The sequence below is a fragment of the Cyprinus carpio genome, chromosome A9, assembly GCF_018340385.1.
Source record: "Cyprinus carpio isolate SPL01 chromosome A9, ASM1834038v1, whole genome shotgun sequence".
Taxonomy (NCBI): domain Eukaryota; kingdom Metazoa; phylum Chordata; class Actinopteri; order Cypriniformes; family Cyprinidae; genus Cyprinus; species Cyprinus carpio.
Genome location: NC_056580.1, coordinates 4,643,772 through 4,669,419, shown reverse-complemented (window position 1 = coordinate 4,669,419; position 25,648 = coordinate 4,643,772).

Sequence of the window (25,648 nt, the reverse complement as noted above, 5' to 3'; positions counted from 1 at the left end):
CCGATGTATGTCGCTCTTATAGACCTATTTGTTTAATTGGAGTTGATGCTAAGATACTCTCCAAATTGCTTGCCAGAAGACTTGAGATGGTTCTCTCTAATCTTATAAACCCTGATCAGACTGGCTTTATTCAGAAGCGTTTTTCTATTACAAATATAAGAAGGCTCCTGAATGTAATACAATATACAAACCAACAGCATTGTGAGGCTATCTCTGTATCTCTGGATGCAGAGAAGGCTTTTGACAGGGTGGAGTGGGGGTATCTGTTTGAGGCTCTACGGAGATTTGGTATAGTTGGTGACTTTCTGAAGTGGATTCAAACTATCTACCATTCCCCTATGTCCTGTGTTATTACTAATGGTTTATGGTCAGATCCCTTCCTTCATGCTAGGGGCACCAGATAGGGTTGCCCGCTGATCCCGCTCTTGTTCGCGCTGGCCCTGGCACCTCTAGCGGAGGCTGTCAGACAGCATAGAGGTATAACGGGTATTTCAATAATGGGTGTAGAGCACAAAATAGCACTGTATGCAGATGATATTCTTTTGTTTTTATCATCACCCAAATTATCTATACCAACAATGCTGTCCTTATTTGATGAGTTTGGTTTTATCTCAGGGTATAAAATTAATTTTAGTTAATCTGAAGCCTTACCTTTAGGCAATTTTAATACAGAATCTTTGATTAACTTCCCCTTTAAATGGTCCAAATCCGGATTTGTGTCAACTGATTTGAATAAATTATGGAAACTTAACTGTGCCCCAATTATTCATACTGTTAAAAAAGATTTAAACCGCTGGCAAGCTCTTCCTCTTTCGCTGCTCGGTAGGATAAGTTTAATCAAAATTAATATTCTTCCTCGATTATTGTATCCTCTTCAGATGTTGCCCTTATGGTTAAGCAGGAAAGTCTCTGCAGAGCTGGAAAGTGCTTTTTCTAGATTTGCATGGAATGGCAGGAAGCCTAGACAAAAGATCAAATCTTTACAGTTGCCAGTAGAACTGGGTGGTTTAGCTATGCCTAATATTCTATATTATAATTGGGCTTGCCATGCCAGACTCATTTGGGAGTGGTATAGGTCCTACTGTGATCTGTGTCCTAGTGTGGATTCCTGGGCTTGTTCCCCATTCTCTATTTGGAGCCTGTTTGCTTGCCCCTACAAGCATGTGGATATAGTGAGGAAAAATCCGATACTTCACAATTCGGTTAAAGTTTGGCATCAGATCTTAAGGTTCTTTGGGGAAGGTGCAATTTTGTTTAGGTTGAGTCCAATTTATTTGAATCAGGACTTTGTCCCGGGTTTGGGTTTGTCTATCTTTAAAGCATGGCACATGAAAGGAATCCGTGTAATAGGGGACTTGTTCCAGGATGGCTCCCTAATGTCCTTCCAACAATTGCGACAGAAGTTTGATCTCCCGATGCAACAACACTTTGGTTATTTACAAATTCGGCATTGTTTTTTCAAAGCAAAAATATGCACTGGATTCGCCAGCTCTTAGCAGTTTGGAGGGTTTCCTCCTCAACACAACTAATGCTGCTCACTTTTTGTCTAGGTTTTATTATTTTATATACTCACATGCCCCTGGACTCTTGAATACAATAGCTCACAAATGGGAGAAAGACCTATGCAGTGAATATATAGATGATGACTGGCAGGAAGCCATTAAAAGTGTAAGGTCCACTTTTACTTGCAACCGGCTCAGAGAAACTCAATATAAGATATTGCATAGATTACATGTAACGCCAGTTATAATGAATAAAATTGATCATACTATATCTGCCCTGTGTGTTAAGTGTTGAGTTGGGGACATACTTTCACTGTTTTTGGAGTTGCGAGTATATCTCTAGATTTTGGAGCTTCATTACTTGTGAAATTAACACCATTCTTAAGATAAAATTGAAAAAAGATCTTGGTCTTTTTCTTCTGGGGCTTCCATCCAAGAGACAGGCAATGACACTTACACTGGATGCAACAGGATACAAACTGTTAGATAAACTACTACTTGTGGCAAGGAAATGCATCCTTATTAGATGGATCAATGACACTCCCCCCTCTGTGACTCAGTGGTATAAAGAGATTTTTGCCCCATGAGAGACTGGCTGCGGTGCATAGGGGTAATGCACAGAACTTTTATAACCTATGGTCTCCGTTTATAGATCACCTGCCTTTGGATGTGAGAAAAATAGTCATATGTGCCAATTAGGGCTCCCTGGGGTGTGGTGCCCCTCCTTCTGGAGGTGGGCATTGCAACTTTGCAACTTACAAAGAATGGTCTGGGTTCTTTTGTGTTCTGATGTTCTTTTCGGTTTCAGATGACATGTATCAGTCTCCACTTTAGGCTGGAATCTTTTGATGATAGATTTATGTACGGGAAATATTTTAATGTGCCTTTCTGTAGGTTTTGATTGCTAAACTTTGTGTCTAACCTAATCACCAACATTATTATTTGTAATTGGTATTATTTTTATTTCTATTATTGCTACTGTAGTCTCTTTATCTATTTATTTATTATTTTGAATATGTTTATGGTTGAAGCCAAACCAATAACTTGAAGATCTTCTGTTAAGGTATTTATATTTCCCTCGGGAAGACACATTGTATATTGTACATGCTAACACTGAATAAACATGTCAAAAAAAAAAAAAAGAGGAGGAGGAGTAAGGGTGTGTGGTGGTGGAATAGGGGGAAGAGGCCGAGGAGCACGAAGACACCATGCTGTCCCGGATGAAATTCGGGCCACAATTATAGACCATGTCATCAACCATGGCCTCACAATGGCAGAGGCAGGTCGCCGAGTGCAGCTTAATGTGCCTCGCTCTATAGTCTCCTCCATCATCCAAACCTTTCGCAGGGAAAACAGGTATGTAGTCAGTCAATGATAGAATTATATGTTGTATAGGACAGGACACTGTGCATAGAGCAAGAAATATATTTACACATTTACCTATTCATTTAGTGTGTGTGTGTGTGATAGGCCTACAGTAATATCTTACCTCAATGGGATGTTATAATGTTATAAAAATGACAAGAAAAACATTGGAGAAAATAAACTATGGAATAGTTTATTTTCTACAGTATTGATGATACAGTTTACAGTAGTATTCCAGTCACTGTGCAGTGATGCATTAGAATTGTGGCAAAGTTACTGTAAGTAAAACAACAATACTGACTTCAACATTTTGCCTAAAAACTGCAGCTTACTGTATGATGCAATTATAATTATAATCCTTATTTTGAAGAATATAACATACAATAAGAAAATGAGTCAAAGAGCTGCAATTAGTGCCTCCCATGTAAATCTATCTAATACTGTGGGTTTTACTGTAACATTTCAGTAAGTCTAGTCATTGATGATTTTTTCCCCTTCCCTTTCTGTCAAATACCCTCTGTAGTACCTCTGCATAGGGGTACATGTACCCCAGGTTTGGAACCACTGAAGTAGTGGCCAGTAGTATATTGAACTTGTGGAGAGCATAGAACATTCCTATGTAATTGTCTGTAACTGTAGTGTATGACTCTTCTGTGTGACTGATTTGATGTTTTCTTTTTTTTACGCTATTGTAGAGAATAATGGCATTGGAAGGAAACGAGACCCCTCACAGCCTCGTGTTTGTGGATGAAGCTGGCTTCAACCTGGCCAAGGGCCAAAGACGTGGCTGTAATATTATTGCCCACCGGGCCATGGTGGATGTCCCAGCGAGGGGGCAATATAACTATGTGTGCTGCCATATCTGAGAATGGTGTGGCCACTCACATCCCCAGTCTTGGCCCATACAATACACAGAAGCTCCTCATCTTATGTCATTACAATATACAATATGTCATTGTATGGGACAATGTGAATTTCCACCGTGGCCCGCTCATCAGGGCCTGGTTCACTACTCATCCAAGGATGGTCATGGTGTTCCTACCACCTTACTCTCCTTTCCTCAATCCTATTGAGGAGTTTTTCTCCGCTTGGAGGTGAAGAGTGTATGAGCATCGGGCTCAAGATCAGAGGTCCCTGCTCCATGCAATGGACGCTGCGTGTGAGGATATTACAGGAGATCATTGTAGGGAATGGTTGCGACATGCATGCCGTTTCTGCCCTTGTTGCATCGCAACCTTGGAGGCTACTCTTACCCTAAAATCCTATTTCTTTTTTTCAGTTTTATACACAATTGTATTCTGTTAGCTAGACAAAAAACAGTACAGTAACCATTGTCAATGAAGGACTGGGCTAAGACTGAAAGGTGGACATGAGGGATATTTCAGTGGTCCTCTGCCACAAAACATCTAAACATTTTGACTTGCAGTGCTTACACAATGCCAAAGGGACAAAGAATTTGGGGGGCACTGACTGTTTAAATGAGAAGGAAATTTAGTTTTGACACATGAGTGAACTGTTTTGGGAGAGGTATGAGCTTTTGCAGGTGAACCATGGTGTTGTGGTGAACCATCCACGTTATTTTGGCAAAAGCACCAAGAGTGTTGAGAATGTCCAGTCTGTTTCAAGAAATGAGCCAAAGCAATTGAGAAGGATCTTTGCCATTTCTGTGGCACTGACTCTTTATATGGGAAAGGAATTTAGTTTTGAAGCATGAGTGAACAGTTTTGGGAGAGATATGAGCTTTTGCAAGTGAGCTATAGTGTTGTGCTGAACTGTAAGACTGTTTTCCCAAATGATTTTAGAGTTTTGAGAATGTAATTTCTGTTTCAAGAAATGAGCCAAACCAATGGAGAAAAACTGTAATATCTAAGCACCTCCTGGCAGTGCGAAATTATTATTCAAGAAAATATACCAGTTGATAGCCTCAAAAACAAACAGTACTTTAATAAGTGGAGGAGACTTGAATATCCATCTCCAACCTAAACTGGACCTGTCTAGCACAAAAAGAATGAAGAAAGCAACCTCACAGGCTTCAATGGTGCAGAAATGAATAAAAGAGTTAAGGCCCGTTCACACCAAGCACGATAACTATAAAGATAACAATATGAATATAGTTCTAAAAAAAGTCCTTAATATTAAAGAATAGCAGAGTCCACACCCCAACTATAACGATAATGGCACAGAGAAACGATATCGTTGGAATCATTTCAAAACGTTTTTTCCAGCTGATGAACGATAAAAACATTGACAGCCAATCAGAATCAATCCTGCTATGACGAGCTCAAGAATTTAAAGTGGCAGATTGGCATACACTCTGAATAAACAGACGATATTGTCTGTTGGTGTGGACGCTAATATCGTTATCTTCATAGTTATCTTTACAGATATCATTCTTGGTGTGAAAGGGGCTTTAGGCCTAATTGAAGTCTGAAGGGAGTTAAATCCTAAAGGTAAACAGTATACATATTATTCGACCCCTCGCTTAGTTTATTCCAGGATAGACTATTTCTTCACATTGTTAAAGATTGTAATATTGGCGTGAGAGATATATCAGATCATGCTGGTGTTTATCTTAAATAACATTTAGATCACATGCCAAAAAATAGAATTTGGCGTTTTAAACACAATATTAAATGATAAAACAGTACAGGAGGCACTGAAAATTGAGTTTGAGCGCAACCTACAGGACAATGATAATGGAGAGGTTTCACCTCATGTATTATGTGATGTCTTTAAGGCGGTTGTACGGGGGAAAATTATTCTCTTGATTTCCATGCGGAAAAAGACCAAGCAAAAGAAATTGCCGCAACTACAAGAACTACAAGAACAAATTAAAAATTTGGAAGATGAACAAAGAATAACAGAATAACAACTCAAACCTGCTGGCTGAACGCGTACAAGGCTGTACCCCACCCCCACCTAGGGTACTCAGATCACATCTCTGTTATGCTAATTCCAGCATACAGACCACTTCTGAAACAAGCCAAACCGGTTCAAAAACTCATCACAGTTTGGCCAGATGATGCTACAGTAGGTGGCCAACCTAAATGATCGTTCTGCCACCCTGAGTGCCGCCGCCGTGTCTTCAAAGTGCATTTGCAGCTTTTGACCACTGAGTGGCGCTTTAACCACAAGTTATCAAACAAGCGCATCAAAGCACATTTTCACAAATAGCCGTCAGCTTTGCCTCACCGATGTGTTACATTTGACGGCTGCAGTCGGGGAAAATTAAAGAACAACACTATAGTTAAAATATTTAATATTCACAGATGAAAGTTTATTTCTTGAAGTTATGCGAGTTTCTTAGAATGAATTCAAGCAGGATAAATGTCAAGCCTATGAGCCTGTGCTTATATTTTCTCTAAGCTACACAGTATTACACCATATTTTAGATTTGACACATTTAATAGGTGTGCAGTATTTATATAATATGAATTGTGTTGTATTATTCTAAAGAAATTGTGGTTTACTTTGCATCGAAGCATTGAAAGTGGTAGCCTATTTTAGTGAGCTAGGCTACGTGGATTAATATGCAAAATGTCAACATTCTCACATATTAGGCCTATATTTTAATTTATATTTTTAAAATTCCTTTAATAAAACAACATGCATTTTTGTCACTCACATACTTTTTTATTCGTTACCTGTCCTTTATTTTGACAGATAACTTCTTGGGGAAAAGATATTTGTCTGTACACTGATTAAGAAATTGTTGCGTTTTATAAATTATTTCCTTTATTTTAGTAAAACGTAAAACACTATATAATTTCGCTCCCATTATTTAGACCTAATTAAAACAAGAAACGAATAAATTAAACCTGCATGATTTAGCTAAATTATTGAAACGCTAAAGAATGGACTGATTAATAAAACGTCCTCATGTTTAAACTCAAGTTCTCTCATTATAATCAACAAAGTGCACACGATGTAAAAAAGAGCTTCATTCATTGACAACTTCAGTGATTTTAAAGGGAGCCTTCTTTACTTGCTTTCATATAATTTAGGTAAAGTAAAAATAAATAAATAAATTGCAGCCACATTTAAATGCAGGTGTGTATCATATCCCTTAAAATATCAGAGTGCAAGATTTGCGCTGCGCCATGATGCTGAGTGCACGCGCAGCATTTACACTTATTTGTCTACATATATTATTTCATTACAAATCTTGTTTGGTTTTATTTTGGATAATTGCGTGTAAAAAATGATTTACTTTGTAATGCATATGCAAAATGTGAATTATTATTCATATTCAAGTGTTTGTGCGAAAATTATTAATGCGCATGCATGACAGGGAGGCGCCCTCTCGATCACTTGAATTTTTCCCTTATAATGAAATAACTTCAAATTGGGGTGTCTCACATACATATATAGCTACAGAAAGCTTGAAATGTCTACTTTTAAACGAAAGCATTATGTAATTTGTGAAGGTTGCATTTCTCTTCGTCCAATGAGAGAGAGTCAGCCCCCTGAATTTCATCTTGCAGCCGACAAGAAACCATTTATTTATTAATAAATAATTAAAATGTCTCCTTTTTCACAATTATTAGGCTACTTCTACCTGTGCTTTGTGGCAAACTTAATGCATGTACTTGAGCGTGGAATATATTAAGGCTCATTATGGATTATAGATGTAAATTTAATATAAACCTGTGATTAGTAATAATGACAAATGAACAACTAGTAACTAGAAAAATCTTACGTGGGGGCAGACCTATTAAATACCCTCTAGACATCTCTGTTAAAGTTTTTAAAGCATTTTATACATTTTTGCATAAATTCTGCTTTCAAAACGGTCTGTGATGGAGAGATGCCTTAACACTGATTTTTCCTCTGAAACACAAAAATGAAAACTGAAATAAAATTGATATTTTATGTTTTGAGAATGGCCAACCCTTCTCTGCAGATATTGTTGCTTCTGGTTTGTGCATTGTAAATCACAGAAACTCTACAAAATATATTGTCTCCCAAAACTCTGGTGTTTTTGTCACGTCTGTAACGCATGTGTATTTCCCAAATCTAAAATAGCCTATAAAACATGTTCATAGACGGATACTTTACTGATGTCTGGATTCTGTTTGGGATTTAAAAAAAAAACATTAAGAGATGGTTCAATATATTGGTAATGAATAGGCTACATTCTGTGAGAACTTATATTTCACACTCTAAAAAATATTGTATGGACGCAACAAAATAAAATTAAGGCAACAGTTTGCTTTTTTTGAGTTAAGGCAACTTCCTCTGAAATTTAGTTATAATAACTAATAAACTATATTGTGCTATACAGTAGTCAAAATTTGAAGTGGATCAAAACCTTTCTTCAAAGTTGTCCTAAAACCAAAATGACGAGGCATTTGTCTTTGTAAACCTGTTCTGTGTGTTCGAAACCCTCATAAGACACTGTACATATGCAAGAGCAAGAGATTAACACCTTTATTTCAACTCCCACAAGCTATAGGCTACAGAACTACCCTAAAAAAACCCAACCCTGTCCAGCTGAACTGAATTCAGTCTGTTTTTTGGCTGCGAGGAATGGTGTGTTGTCATGTTATTGTGTTGAAACATGCCTGCACTCACATGAGCCGTACTCTTTATATTCATTATTTTCTCGCAGCCCATATTATTATTTTCACTAGAACAAAATAATAACAAATTATCAATTGATAATTAATCATTATTTTTTTGTGAAAATCATTGTTATTTGTGATTGTAGGCATTTGAGGAAGGCTTTAAGACCAAGTGGAACACCAGAAGCAACCTACACTCTCTACGTGTTCTTTCATTGAAAAGTATGCATTTTGTTTATTCACAGGCTATATGGTTGAAATAATATTTTCGTGCCATTGTTTAAAAAAAATGCTTTATTGACTAACGTTTCATAGACCTTCAGTTGTTATGCTTTAAAATTCCATGCCATTTGTAATTTCACAGTATTTTCACCTCCTAAATTACTACCCCAATTCTATAATGGTAAAATTTACCATTATTTATTTATTTATTTATTTATTTATTTATTTATTTATTTATTTATTTATTTATTTTTAGAATAATTGTAGCCTACATAAATGTTTTTTTTTATGACATTATTTTTGTTTTATTTTTTTTTTAAAAATTTTTAGAATAATTGTAGCCTACATAAATGGGTGAAGCAAAACAAATATGATGACTTTTAAACTGCAGGCAGATATAGGCCTATATTATTACAAATATATTATCATTACAAATATTTGGATCATCCCTTATTCTTTCCCTTATTTTCTACAAGAGTAAACATAAATAAAGAATAAAAGAAATAATCTCAATTAGCCCTTATTTTCCATTTCTGAAGTTAATTGGCAACTCTAATGATGATAAAAACAAAACAAAAACAAAAACCCCTTGTAGGAGATATGCGAGCGACTAATAGATTTTAAAAAAGAAAAAAGTGTGTGCTTGATTTCTGAAATGGAAAATGAATACAGCTCGTAAAAAATTATATGATGAAAAAGTCATGATAACATATTATTTATTCATACAAATAATTTAAGCAATTAAATTATATATATATATATAAGCTTATATATATATATATATATATATATATATATATATATATATATATATATACTAGATTCAACTTGAATTTCAATACTATTAAACTGACTTTAAAATCTCAAGGAGTTTATAAGTTGAAACGGTAAAATGTCACAGTGCATGTTACATAGCCTAAATGAACTTGTAACTTATATAGTATCCGAAGACCTTGATTGCATGTTAGCATAAAACTAACAATATAATTTAATTTTTTTAAATGAACAATTCCTGTATAAAATGGGACAGCAACCTTTATATCAAACATTTTAAAATCGTCCACATCTGAGCAATGGGAGGCAGGTTCTGCGCCAGAGCGCGGAGTGAATGTGCATGCACAAAGTAATTTTCAGATGCAATGACAAAAAAAAGAGAGAGAAAAAAAAAAGATAAAACCACACATGAAACTTGTAAATAGTTAACAACATAGCCTAGATTAGGCCCAGACTCTGTTCCTAAGTATATAATGTAATTTTTTTTTACCCACAGTAACAAATTTTAACCGATTAATCGCCTATTTTCGTTTTCTGCATTAAAAAAAAAAAAAAAAACATGCTAAAAAATAAACTACGTTTGTGAGAGGGAAAAAAAATATAAGTCATGTATAAGCTGCATTTTATTACATTCAGAAATGACAACGGCAGACCTAATAATGTTATAGGCTAATGTACCAACAGGATATTTTTAGATCCCCTCACTTTACAACTAATCCTTTAAATTTAACAAATTTATCAGAACAGAACAAGAATTAAAAATATATAAGTCTAATGGATAAGTATAACTGCAGTATATAATAATATAGTAAAATAATAATTTAAAGCGAAACATAAGGTAAGGTTGGGCTCTCTCATTCGGGGCAAATCCATAGTTTCCATATTCGTGATGTTACCCATTTGAAGCTTAACTATTATTCATTAGGTAAAATAGGCTTTGTAGTTCACGCGTGTTTCAATATCGATGGAAAAAAATCATAATGAGCAAAAATATGCCAAAGTGGACCGCTGTTCATGCCGAATGGCAAGGTGAACGGCTGCACTGTTTCCAATGAATATGTGCACGTGAGGCACCAGTGCAATCAAACAGCTGAAACAGAACATTTTTGGTCACACAATAAAGGCATAATTCGAAAATGCAAACTGTTAGCAGTTTGAAAAATCAAGAATAATAACAGAGTTAATAAGAATAATTTCTAAATGCTGGACTGTTCTCATTTCGCTCTGCATATGAAACCTGAAGATTTTTTTTATAATTTTTTTTAACCAAGAATGAACCGAAATGAAAACATTTAGCTTTTAATCCGTGTGTATTTGTGTGTGTGTGTGTGTGTGTGTGTGTGTGTGTGTGTGTGTGTGTGTGTGTGTGTATATATATATATATATATATATATATATATATATATATATATATATATATATATATGTGCGCGTGAGGCATGAGCCTGTAATGACTGTTTAATAATAATAGCATGCAGTAAGAGCCTTTGTGTAAAGGTCTTTTAATTTTTTATGCGTAGACTGTACCCTAAGACTATTTTTAATTATTTTTAAGGATGTTATAATGTTATATTATAATGTTATTGTTGTTTTACGTCGTCCTTTCATCTAATTTACAAACCAACATTTTACAATTACATTCAGTTTGCAATCCGTCCCTTTGCAGCACCTGGCGGCAGTTTTGCGAATGATTTTAACACGCGACTGACTTGCAGTTAACGCCGCGGCCCTGCGGCGGCTGTATTACCCATTCTGGTTTTCCACCTACTGTGCCTAAAAACTGCAGGACTGCTTTCAGTGCACAGACTGGAACATTTTTAAAGAGGCAGCCACTTACAACAACCTCACAGACCTCCAAGAGTACACTGAAACTGTGAGTGCTTATATCAAAAAGTGCATTGATGATGTTACAGTCACCAAGACCATCACCACACGTGCAAACCAAAAGCCGTGGATGACAGCAGAGGTTTGTGGGCTGCAAAAGACCAGAGATGAAGCATTCAGATCAGGAGAAAAAGCAGCCCTCAAAACAGCAAGAGCCAATCTGTCCTGTGGCATCAAAAATGCAAAACTGTCGTATGCTCAAAAAATCAACAATCACTTCACAGACAGCAGAGACACACACAGAGCCTGTGGCAAGCCATTCAGACCATCACAGACTACAAGCCCCCGCCACAGGCCTGTGATGATGACGCATCCCTCCCGGATACACTCAACCACTTTAATTCACGGTTTGAAATGCAGAATGACACACCTGCACAAAAACTGCCCATACCTCCCAACGACCAGGTGCTCTGTCTGTCTCCAGCTGAAGTAAGGAAGACCCTATCTAGGATTAACCCACGCAACGCTGCAGGACCTGACGACATACCTGGCCGTGTACTGAAAGACTGTGTTGCACAGCTCACAGATGTCCTAACAGATATATTCAACACCTCGCTGAGCCAGGAAGTCGTCCCCACATGTCTCAAATCCACAACCATCATACTAGTACCAAAAAAAATCACCTGTGTCCTGTCTAAACGACTACCATCCCATAGCGCTGACTCCAATCATGATGAAGACTTTTAAGAGGTTAGTCATGCAAAACATCAAAACCAGCCTCCCCAACACACTTGATCCGCTCCGGTTTGCATACCGTCCAAACCGCTCTACAGACAATGCAATCTCCTCCACCCTCCACCTGGCTCTTACCCACCTAGAAAATAGAGACTCCTATGTCAGAATGCTGTTCATCGACTTCAGCTCAGCATTCAACACAATAATACCACAACAGCTCATAAACAAACTAAACCTGCTGGGCCTTAATAATTCCCTCTGTAATTGGATCCTGGACTTTCTAACTGGAAGACCTCAGTTAGTCCGTGTTGGCCACAACACCTCGAGCACTACCACACTGAGCACAGGTGCCCCACAAGGCTGTGTGCTCAGCCCGCTGCTCTTCACGCTGCTGACCCACGATTGCACTGCCAAGTTCAGCTCCAACCACATCAACAAGTTAGCGGATGACACAACGGTGGTAGGTCTCATCAGCAACAGCGATGAAATGCACTACAGAGAGGAAGTGGCACAACTGGCTGAATGGTGTGGCACTAACAACCTGTCCCTCAATGTAAGACAAAGGAGGTTGTGATGGACTTCAGGAGAAACTCCGTTGATCACCCCCCACTGACCATCGACAGCTTGACTGTGGAGAGAGTCAGCAGCACTAAATTCCTGGGGGTGCACATCACAGAGGATCTCACCTGGATCACCAACACCATGTCACTCTCCAAGAAGGCACAACAGCACCTACACTTTCTCCGCCGGCTGAAAAGAGCAATTCTCCCTCCACCCATCCTCACCACATTCTACAGGGGAACCATTGAGAGCGTGCTGACCAGCTGCATCTCTGTCTGGTATGGAAACTGCAGTGCTGCTGACCACAAGATCCTCCAGCGGGCAGTGAACACAGCCGCAAAGATCATCGGTGCCCCTCTCCCCTCCATCCTGGACATTTTCTTTGCACCATGCTCCAGCAAAACCAACAGTATCGTGAAGGACCCCACCTATCGCTCCCACAGTCTCTTCCAGCTCCTACCATCAGGAAGATGGTACCGGAGCATCAGAGCTCGCTCCGCCAGACTGCTCAACAGCTTTTTCCCCCAAGCTGTGAGAGCCCTGAACTCAAATCCCCCCGCCCTCCTCTGAAACCCCACACAAAACCCCCTACCTCCTGTAACATGGACTATCTCACCTCCTCCACACCCCGCAACCTTACCACATCACAGAAAAACTGTCTGAAACATGCTTTTTTGTCAAATTCTCCTCTATGCGCACTAGACACTTTTCACACACACTGCTGTGTGTACATAATATTTTTTTGAATGAAATATGTTTACATGCTCATGCACTATTAATCATGCACTGTTCCCCAGCCAGCTGCTTGACTTACAATGTTTCTCTTTGCACATGTACAGTATTATGTGAAGCATTCGTACAGTCTATATATACATTTTTTTCTGTTTCAGTCTATGTATAGGTAAACATTTATATATAGTATATTCATATTAAAAATCTGTCAGTAGGACTTCCGGGAAGATGGCGGCGTGAGAAGTCGTAAAGTTTCTGCTCCACACATTTCTTATTATTTAACGGCTTATTAAGCACTTATTAGGTAACATAGTGTGAAAATACCACTCGCAACCCTTAGTAGAATAACATGCCTAGAAACAATACTAAAAAAACGACTGATAATACTGAGGATGCGGGTTATACGCAGAGTGTGGACGGGGCCGCCTCGTGCCAGGTGGATATCAGAGAGATCTTAGGCGACATTCGATCTGAGGTAGCGGCGCTCAGAGTGGAGATTCTAGCAGAGCTTAAATCATCTATCGCTGCGGTGAAAACTTCATTATTAGAGCAAGAAACAAAGCTGAAGGATGTGGAAGATTCCCTTACCAATGTGGATGGTCGTGTTACTGCCCTGGAATCTACGTGTTCAAAGCTTTCGAAAGATAATGAAAGACTGAGGGCCAAACTCGACGACTTGGAAAATCAATCCAGAAGAAATAATGTTTGTGTGATTGGTATCCCCGAGGGCTCCGAAGGTACTCATCCCTCTGCATTTATTGAAGAAATGTTACTCAAAGTATTCGGGGAGCAGAGTTTTGCCAAGAAGCCGGAGGTGGACAGAGCTCATCACTCCCTAGCCCCGCCGCCGAAAGCTAATCAGGCTCCCAGACCATTCATCGTCCGATTGCATCATTACCAGGTGAGGGAACTGATTCTTTGGTTGGCCATGAGAAAGGGGACAGGTGTTATACAAAGGATCGAGTTTTCACTTTTACCCCGATGTCAACACGTACGGAGAGACTAATTTTAGTTTGGACTGATCCACACTCTTAATTTCACATTCAAAATGTCGTTTGTTCTTGTTTTCAACGACAATTTAGTTCCAAGGGACCAGAAACAAGTGCTGGTGAGTTATGGTTCTTAGTATACCAGCAGATGTTTGCTGTTTGAGGGTGTTAATACATCGTTTGCAACAAGGGTGGGGGGGAGGCGGGGATAATTGCACAGCCTTTTTTTTTATTTTTTTTTTCACAATGTTGTTCGGATTCAATGTGCGCACGTGGTTTGCTATAACAGATTCAGTACTATTGTCTTTATCACTTAGAATTACTCCTTGATAATATGTCCAAGTTCATTAAAAAATATGTACATTTTATAACGTGGAACGTAAAAGGCATGACAAATGTCATTAAAAGAAATACGATTTTTTTCTCACTTACGACAATTGAGCGCAGACATAATTTTTCTACAGGAAACCCATATTCTTAACTCAGATGTAATTAAATTAAGACAGAGTTGGGGAGGTCAGGTATTTCACTCAAGTTTCAATGCAAAAGGCAGAGGTACGGCTATCCTCATTAGAAAGGGCATTTCTTTCACCAGTGAAAAGGTTATCAGTGACTCCTCTGGTCGCTTTGTTATCGTTACAGGCCGCCTGCTGGACAAACAAGTAATTTTTGTTAACATTTATGCTCCAAACTTTGATGACAGTAATTTTTTCACCAAGGTCTTCACATCTATTCCACCAGCTGACGATTATTCATTAATAATAGGTGGGGACTTTAACTGTGTTCTGAACACATTATTGGATAGATCCTCCTCCAAAGTTATACAGCCTTCTAAGGCAGCTACAAACATTAAGAATCTCTGTGATCAATTTGGACTAGTAGACCCCTGGAGATTTCTTTCCCTTCTTCCAGGACATTTTCCTTTTTCTCGCCTGTTTATCACTCATATAGCCGCATTGATTTTTTCTTGGTTGATAAGAGTCTCATGCCTTTTATCTCATCTAGAAGTAAGTATCATAGCATTGTTATATCTGATCATGCCCCCTCCTCTTTTTACCAACTCAGAATTCCTCCTTTAAACTGTGGAGATTTAATTCTCTGCTCCTAGCAGATGAAGAATTCATTAACTATTTACCCAAAGAGATCCATATTTACCTAGAGTTAAATGACAAGTTTGACATATATATGAGTATATTATGGGAAGCATTAAAAGCATACTTGCAGGGCAAAATAATCTCTTTCTCCTCCTATACCAAGAAGCAAGAACTCTCAAAGCTCAAGTATATTTCAGAACCCATTAGCAGGCTTGATGTACAGTATGCCATCTCTCCTAGCCCCCCCTTGTATAAAGAAAGAATAAGCCTACAGTCCAAATATAACTTGTTGCATGGAACCCATTCTACCTACTATAATTTCAAATGACCAAACAGGGTTTATTCGAGGCCGTAACCCCTTTAATAATTTGCAATGCTTATATAATGTAATTTACACAAACTCTTCCCCAGGCGAACATGAAGCAGTGATCTCTCTCGATGCTGAAAAGGCGTTCGATAGAGTAGAGTGGGAATACCTTTTTGCCACACTCAAGCAGTTTGGTTTCCCAACAGACCTAGTTTCATGGGTTAGACTGTTATATACCTCCCCGGTTGCCTCAGTGTGCACAAACAATGTACACTCTGAGTATTTCTCCTTACAACGGGGCACCAGGCAAGGGTGCCCCTTCTCTCCTTTGTTATTCGCCATATCAACTGAACCCTTGGCTGCTGCACTCCGTCAGTCTCCTAATTTCAAAGGTATTACACGTCATGGTACGGAGCATAACATTTCTTTATATGCGGATGATGTTTTACTATATGTAACAAACCCAACCTCCTCAATACCTAAAATTATTTCACTTTTAAAAGAGTTTGGCAATATTTCTGGCTGTAAGCTTAACATGAGTAAAAGTGAGTTTTTCTCAATCACTCTGACCTCTATTCCATTTAGAATAGTACATGAGGGCTTCAAATACTTGGGTGTACAAATAACAAGGTCATTTAAAATTTGTTTAAAGCAAATTTTTGCCCACTTTTGGATCAATGTAAGAAAGATTTTGTGAGATGGTCTTCTCTTCACTTGTCTTTAGCAGGTAGCACCAACCTAATCAAAATGTTTGTTCTTCCTCGGTTTCTTTACTTATTTTCAAATATCCACATTTTTATCAGGAAAGCTTTCCTTACTAAATTGGATAGTTTAATTGCCTCCTTCCTGTGGGAGAATAAGACCCCTCGCATTAGAAAGATTTTCTTACAGAGATTAAAATGCCAAGGAGGGATGGCGCTACCTAATTTTTTATTTTATTATTGGGCAAGTAACTTTCAGAAAATAATTTATTGGTTATCTGATGTACCTTTGTGGGTGCAAGGGGAACAATCTTGTACTAACTTCAAACTTAGCTCCCTAGTATGCTCTTCACTCCCCCTAATGGGGAAAAATTATATATCCTCCCCTAATCCTGTACTGGCTCACACTCTAAAAATTTGGGTCCAGTTTAGAAGACATTTTGGTTTACAATCAGCTTCTATTCTAAGTCCCATTGTTTCTAACTGTCTATTCCCACCATCCTATATGGACTCTGCTTTTTGTGTCTGGGAGGAGAGGGGGATTAGGCTCCTGAAAGATCTATACTTAGATAATGCTTTTTGCTCTTTTGAAGATCTTAGAAGTCATTTTTCTTTACCTAGGTCCCACTTTTTTAGATTCTTGCAGATTAGGAGTTTCATCAAGAAGATATTTGTCTCTTACCCAAGAATACCACCTTCCTCTCTTATCGAGACACTGCTTGATCTGAACCCTCATAGCATTGGATTCATCTCAAGCATATACTCTATTATAACATCTATAAACCCACAGAACATTGATGATATTCTTAATGCCTGGCAAAGTGATTTGGGCAGAGAAATTGCAGATGGAGATTGGGAAGACGCTTTAAAACGGGTGCACTCCTCCTCACCTTGTGCTAGGCATGGATTAATTCAATTTAAGGTTCTTCATAGGCTCCGTTTTACTAACTCCAAATTAGCCAAGATTTACCCTAATGTTAGCCCTGCGTGCAATAGATGTTCTCAATCTCCTGCCACAACTGCCCATATGTTCTGGTTGTGTCCTGTCCTGAATGAGTTTTGGAGGGGAATTTTTAAATCATATACTCATACAGTATGTATAGTATTCAGATTGACCCTGATCCCTTAATGGGGATTTTTGGTGTTACGTCTGAGGGTATAGAACTCAGAAAAGACATTTGCTCTGTTATAGCCTTCACTACACTACTGGCGAGGCGTTTAATATTGTTTCATTGGAAAAGGGCAGACCCTCCAACACATAGTAGCTGGATAAAAGAAGTAATTTCTTACATTCAGTTGGAAAAGATTAAATACATTGTTCGAGGTTCAAAATGTAAGTTTCAAAACATATGGTCCCCTTTTATAAGATATTTTGAAGACCTCCCCGGCCTCTGAGATAGGAGTTATTTAGCTTAATCCTTCCTTCTTTTTGCAGCATCTCTCCATACTCCGCATTATTTGTACATATTCCCCTTTTTTTAAGTTTATTATTTATCTTATGCATTTATTTATCAGTGTGAATATAAAGCTTTTATGCCTTTTCTGTCATAAATCTGTTACCGTTAAAACAACTTGTATTATTTTCCTCCATTATGTTTTTCTGGACCAGTATTCTCAAAGTGTGTACTTATGTTTCCTATGAAAGTGTTCCTCTTCTTTTGGGAGTCTTTAACTTCTCTGTTTATTTCTTTATATTGACTTCTCATATGTTCCCTAATTACTGTCAAGCTTTTCAAGTCTAAAGATAATTTATGGACTGTACAAACATGGAACACTGTTTTTCCTCACAATTTTATTTTAGTTTTTATTTTAATTTTTTTTTTATTTTATTAATTAATTTATTTATGTATTTAAGTCGTGTGTATGTGGGGGGGGGGGTGGTTGTTAATGTAATTGTAGATGCTAAAACCCAATAAAAAGTATTTACAAAAAAAATCTGCCGATAGGTTAGTTGTGTATAGGTACAGTGTTTATGTGTAGCATAAATATAGTTTGTATTTAGTTTCTTTTAGTTTATTTATAGGTAAACATTTATATATAGTATTTAAAGTCAAAATCTGTCAGTAGGTTAGTTGTGTATAGGTATAGTATTATGTGAAGCATTCGTATAGGCTGTATTTTTTAGCTTATGTATAGGTAAACATTTATATATAGTATATTTATAGTCAAAATCTGTCTGTAGGTTAGTGGTGTATAGGTTTATACTGTTTTACTTCATTGTTGTATGTCTGTATTTATGTAGCACCATGGTCCTGTGAGGCACGACATTTTGTTCCACTGTATGTCCACACATGTAGCGGAATGAATGACAATAAAGCTCAACTTGAACTTGAACTAACATGATTCTTCTTCTTCTTCTTCTTATTATTATTATTATTTTGTCTCTGTACCCAATATTCGTAAAAAATGACAAATGCTATAAAAATTAGGGATGAACCGATACCACTTTTTCCAGTACTCGCCCGATACCGATACTTTTATTTTTGGTACTTGCCGATACCGAGTACCGATACCGATATTTTTATTGCATTTGTAATTTTTTTAATATTGGGTACAGAAACCAAAAGAGTATGTGTAATGTTAGCTGGTTGACTTGATTTATTAAATAGATACAGTCAAACCAAAATTTATTCAGACACCTTCAACACTTTTTCTCACAGTTTGTTCGCTATAGTTTTAGAAGACGGTAATAAAATATTATTTGTTCTGATAGTTTAAATGTTTTTTATCAAATTTTTTTAGTGTTAGATAACTTTGATAGAAAGGTATGTAATGGATTACAATCAACCAAAAATTATTCAGACAGCTGTTAGTATGACAGTATTTACACAACTATCAATACTTAGTTGGGCAACCCTCAGCCTTAATGACTGCCTGTAGTCTCCTGGGTGTGCTGTCATCCAGGTTCATTCAAACCTGAACTTCAGTTTTGTCCCCAGACTTGGTCTGAATAATTTTTGGTCCCAAATTTGTATCAGTTTTACTGGTAGTCCACTGTTTGAAGAATTTTTGGGTATAATTTGTCACAGTTTACTTTATTTTGCTATCCTCACTTACATAAATGAACCAATAGTGTCCTGCACCCACTAAAAATATAAAAGATTATATCTGGTCTCTGAATAATTTTTGATTTTACAGTATATCCTTCTGTTATTTTCACACTTAATTATGCCCATTAAAATATATTTTATAAGATTTGTTACTTTCTTTGTTCATGTTTTTGCTCTATGGTTCATCATTTGTAATAGAGCTGCTCCATTGCAGCGACTTAGTACTGTAATGACGCGCTTTGATGTAATAATGCAGGGAACCACTCGTTATAAATCTCTTGTGATATTTTTCACAAATATTAGTCGGGGTTTTTTTTTTTTTTTGTTGTTTTTTTTTTCTGATTATATTCCAAAGCCACTCATATAATGCAGAAACACTCAAGCAAGCAAAACACGCGGAACGCGTGCATGAATTTGTACTGTTGCAGAACTAGAGGGACAGTAGTAATGCACTGCCTAGCGCACTACACACAGGCTGCTAGATTCACTTTCGCCAGAGTCATGTATGCCTAAGGTTGAAAATAAATGATGTTTATAGTGAATGCCCCTATAAATTGTCTTTTTTTACGATTTAGTTTTAATCCAAATGTGTGTGCTAAGTGAGTGAACATCAAAGATCACACAACAGAAGTGCGCGAGCATTCTCTCTCTCTCTCTCTCTCTCACTTCCGGTGCGGGTGTTGAGCGCGAGTGGATGGAGTGGCGTGAGCGTGGTATAGAGTGGCGTGAGTGAATTCTTCTCTCTTTATTCTCTACGCTGGTTTTGTTTGTTTTTTTTTTTTTCTGGTTTTTGTTTTTTTACTCTCTGTGTGTGTGTGTGTGTGTGTGTGTGTATGTGTGTGTGTTTCCTTGTCTCGCTGTTGTTACGCATAGGGCTGCGTGCTATCCGTTTTTAGGAAGCATGTCGGCCCAGGCATTGTGCTCACTCACGAGACGCCACGCAATTAAGGTGGCATCCGTGGTGAGTATCGAGGACTGTTGCTTGGCTGTTGGGGATGAACAATGCGATTGTGGTTTTTCTGGATAGCGTAGATAAAGCGAATGATTTGGTAGAGCAGGGGATTGTAGTTGAAGGAGAATTTGTTTCGGTCCTCCCACTTTCTTTACCTGCCAAAAAAGTAACTCTATCTAACGTGCCACCTTTTGTGAGTGATGAGATTTTAACGCAAGCTTTGTCGCGTTATGGCAAGTTGTTGTCTCCAATAAAAAAGATACCGATCAGTAGAGAATCGCCTTTATTGAAACATATAGTTTCATTTAGGAGATTCGTCTACATGATCATCCCTGATGATGTGGACTTAGACTTAACACTTAACTTTAGGATTTATGATTTCAGCTACAGCATTTTTGTTACTACTGGAAAGATTAAGTGTTTTGGGTGCAAAAAAACGGGACATTTAATTCGGAACTGCCTGAGTAAAAATATTGAAGGCGGAAAAGAGAATGAGAATGCTCAAAGTAGCGAAGATAACGGTGTAGTGGAGGCCGCTGTAGCGGTGACGGGAGAAGTCGCGGCTGTGACAGAGACCGTTCAGAGCGCTCCGGGGGAGATTGAGGCAGAGGCGGCCTCATCTCGGAGTGGGCAAACTGAGTCAACTCCCAGTAATATACCCTCAGCTACTGTTTCTCTGACAGATAAACAACAGGAAGGTAGTACAACCAATGAACAGATGCAAGTTGTTGTTAATGAAATTTGTGAGGAGGCACAGTTAAAAATGGAGGATGAACAGTTTCTTTTTTAGACCCCTCAAAAAAGAAAAATGAAAAACAAGTCACTAGATGCGAAAATAAGCAAGACTGACGAGTTACAAGGTAGTGAAATGCAGGACACAGAGAGTGACAGCGACTCCTCTGAATGCAGTGTGAGTCTCTCACAAAGTGAACAAATTTCTCGTAGTTATGAACTTGAGGATATAAAATTGTTCCTCAGATCAACAAAAAATAAAAGAGGAGTACAAGTACAAAAATATTTCCCTGATCTAAAGCAATTTGTTGATAGAGCGAAAAGTTTGATGGCTAGAGACTGCTTTACCAACAAAGAAGTTTATAGATTGAAAAAAATTGTGAGAAACACCTGCGTTGCTTTAAATAATGATACTGTTTGTTCTGAAAATTAGGAATATCTTTCTTCTTTGGCTTCGTAGGATGTATCTTTTCTTATTTTTCCTTTTTATAATGAGTGAAGTGCATCTTGCTTTGAATGTTAATGGTGCAAAGAATAAAAAAAATTTAGTGTAAATTTTTGTGAAAATTTTTTGAGAAGTTGAGTATAGATGTAGATTTTTTTTTTTTTTTTTTAATAGTGGCTCATATTATGTTGTTTATTTGGTGTAGATTGGCAATGGAATATCTGTTTTAAGTCACAGTTCTACTTTAAGTGGTGGAGTTGCCATTTTGTTAAATAGGAATTTTAAACCAATTTCATATGACGTAAATGAGATTATTAAAGGTAGACTGTTAAAAGTTAGAGCTACCTATGAAAGTTTTGTTTATGTACTTATTTGTAGTTATGCTCCAACTGCACCTGTGGAAAGATTATTGTTTTTAGATACCCTCGGTTCAACTTTACAAAACTGCTGTACTGAGGAATTTTTGTTTCTAGGAGGTGATTTTAATTGTGCTGAACTTGATATGGACAGAAATCATGTTGAACCTCACATGGCTTCGCGTAAACATCTAATTCATTTAATTGAAAAATTTGATTTGTGTGATGTTTGGAGAGCTCTAAATGGTAATGAGAGACAATATACATGGGCTCACACACGTGATAATTGTTTATCTCTAGCCAGATTAGACAGGTTTTATGTTTTAAACACCACTTGAACGTTTAACAAATGTTATATCACACCATTACCATTTTCTGATCATAACATGGTGAGTTGTAAATTTATTTTAAGTTCAGTAAAACCTAAAAGTGCTTACTGGCATTTTAATACAAATCTTTTCAATGACAATTTTTTTTATTGAATCATTTAAGTTTTATTGGAAGTTTTTCAAAAAGACCAAATCTTCTTTCAAATCTTTACAACAGTGGTGGGATTATGGTAAGGTGCAAATAAAACAGTTTGCACAGCAATACACTCGAAATGTCACAAAAGATTTAACTCGCTCATTAGAAGTGCTTGAAAAACAAATAATGGATTTGCAGAAACTGACTCAGACCTCAAATGATATTAATTGTTTGGAAACCTTTTTAAGGAAGAAAGCTGAACTTAAAGACCTGTTAGATCATAAAACACAGGGGGCACTGGTCCGGGCAAAATTTTTGAATATTGATCAGATGGATGCACCTTCGACATATTTCTTTGGCCATGAAAGGAAAAATGGACAAAAGCGCATAATTCATGCCTTACGTTCTGAGGAAGGTACTTTGTTATCCAACCCCAGAGAGATTCGTGAAGAAGCAATGCGTTTTTACCAGTCCCTGTATGGAAGTGAGCTTGAGCCTGAAGATAGGGGAAAATATTTTTTCCTAGAAAATCTTCCAAACATCTCAGAGGAGTCCAAGAAAGAGCTGGAAAGTGGCCTGACCTTGGGAGAGTTGTATGGAGCACTCCAGAGTATGGAGTCTGGAAAAACTCCGGGTATTGATGGGCTGCCGGTTGAATTTTTGAAAACCTTCTGGTCTGAGATTGGAGTTGACCTGCTGGAGGTGTTCAATGATAGCTTACTGAAGGGTAGGTTGCCATTGAGCTGCCGGAGAGCAGTGGTTACTCTTCTCCCAAAAAAAGGAGATCTCACTGAGATAAAAAATTGGAGGCCGGTCTCACTTTTATGCAGTGATTATAAATTACTCTCAAAAACTTTGGCAATCAGGTTGGCTAAGGTAATGGGACAAGTGATCCATCCGGATCAGTCCTACTGTGTACCTAATAGGTCAATCTTTGACAACATTTCTTTTATTAGGGACATTATACAGATGTCCAAATTACTTGATATCAAATGCGGTCTGTTGTCTTTAGATCAAGAAAAAGCGTTCGATAGAGTGGAACATTCTTATTTGTGGAATTCCTTGGAAGCCTTCGGTTTCCATGAAAATTTTTTAAGAATGCTAAAAATTCTTTATAGTGACATTGAGAGTGTGATTAAGATTAATGGTGGTTTATGTGCTCCATTCAAGGTTAATAGGGGAATTAGACAAGGATGTTCTTTATCAGGTATGTTATATTCTATTGCTATTGAACCACTACTCCAAAAAATTAGGAAGAGGTTGGATGGGTTAAGAGTACCACAGTGTGATTTTAATTTTTGTTTATCAGCTTATGCTGATGATGTTATAATTATAATCAATAAACAAGAAGATATACATGTCCTATCAAAATGAATAGATGAATTTGGAAAATGTTCTTCAGCAAAGGTTAATTGTTATTAGGGGATTGGAATGATGGAAAACCAACTCTACCTGAAGGCTTATGTTGGAGTAGATGGGGCATAAGATATCTTGGAGTGTTTTTAGGAGATGAAAGTGTTTTGCAAAAAAACTGGGATGGGATGTTACAGAAAATAAGAGGTCGACTAGACAAATGGAAATGGCTTTTCCCTAACATGTCCTTTAGAGGTCGAACAATTATTGTCAGTAACTTGGTGGCTTCACTTTTATGGCACAGACTGGCATGTATTGACCCCCCTGCAAAATTGATGGCTGAAATTCAAGCAATCTTTGTTGATTTCTTTTGGGACAAACTTCATTGGATCCCGCAGAGCATGTTGTATTTACCTAAAGATGAAGGTGGTCAAGGTTTAATTCATTTACAGAGCAGGATTGCAACTTTCCGGTTACATTTTATACAAAGATTTCTAGATGGACCAGTGAATGTAAGCTGGAGGGCAATCAGTGGCATCATACTACAGACTGTTGGAAGTTTCGCTCTGGACAGATCTCTGTTTTTGATGGACCCCAAGAGTTTGAACGTCTCACAGCTGCCTCCTTTTTATCGGAATCTTTTATCGGAATGGTTTCTCCGCTGATGACACCTAATTTATTTACCTTATATCTTCAAGACTTAAATCCTCATATGCACATTATTGCTGTTACTGTATTTCAGTGCGTTGTTGCAAAACTTAATTGTAAACTTTTCATGATTATGAGGTTTTTAACCTACTAAAGTTATGATTACTGACTTTATATATTTGAATGTTTAATAGACTTGACGCCATTACGTCATCGCCAATGATGTCATAACGTCGAGCGAAAAGAACCGGTGAACCGTTTTTTTCAACCGGTTTATTGAATCGAACTGTCCGAAAGAACCGGTGCGCGGAAAAAAACGAACTTCCCATCACGAGACTGAGCTCATGCATCATCTTCACGCCAGTTATTCAGCCAATAAAGTTGTAGGCCTATGTATTTCAAAATTGTGTCTAGTACTATATAAATTACAAAGGTTTAATTGGCATCTTTATTTTCAAACGACCCGACCGACCGCGACCCGAATATCATTAAAAATATTTTTGGATGACTCGTAACCGCGGGTGACCGCAGGCACCCGCTCATTTTGGATCAACCCGCGCATCACTGATATTCACTAGACAAGCTCACGCATCTCCGCCGCTGCGCGCTCAATCCACTCAGAGTGCTTTATCAGCTCGCGCACGTCAGCTATACAAGCTTTAATACTGAATGTTTAACATTATATTCATTGCATAGATATCCTACGTTGACAACCTTAATCTCTAATAACTCCATTCTGCTGTCTGTTGTTCTATTGTCGATGTTTCTTTGTCTGAATATGGTGCTTTTTAAGTTCTGTGAGGTATGGGAGTTTGTTGTTGGTACTTTTTGTTTAGTATTATTTTTATTGCAGGAGCTCATTATCGGGCCGATACCAGTATCGGTGCATCCCTAATGAAAATACAGGTATCGGTATCAGCGTGTACCAAAAATGAAAGTATCAGTATTGGACTCATTCTGAAAAAAGCTGTATCGGTGCATCCCTAGTAAAGAATATTAAAAACCCAATTATAGGGAAAATAAGTAATTGTATAAAGGATATTCAAAATTCTTTCAAACATTTTTTAAAAACTCTTTATTCTCAATCAAACACACAATTTCAAATTTTCTTGATTCATTGGACTTACCATCAACTGGCTCAGAACAAAACAAAATATTAACAGCTGAACTAACGCAAGATGAATTAGATAAGGCAATAAATAGCTTGAAGACAAATAAGTCTCCCGGAACGGATGGATATCCGTCTGAATGGTATAAAATATTTTGCTCTGAATTAA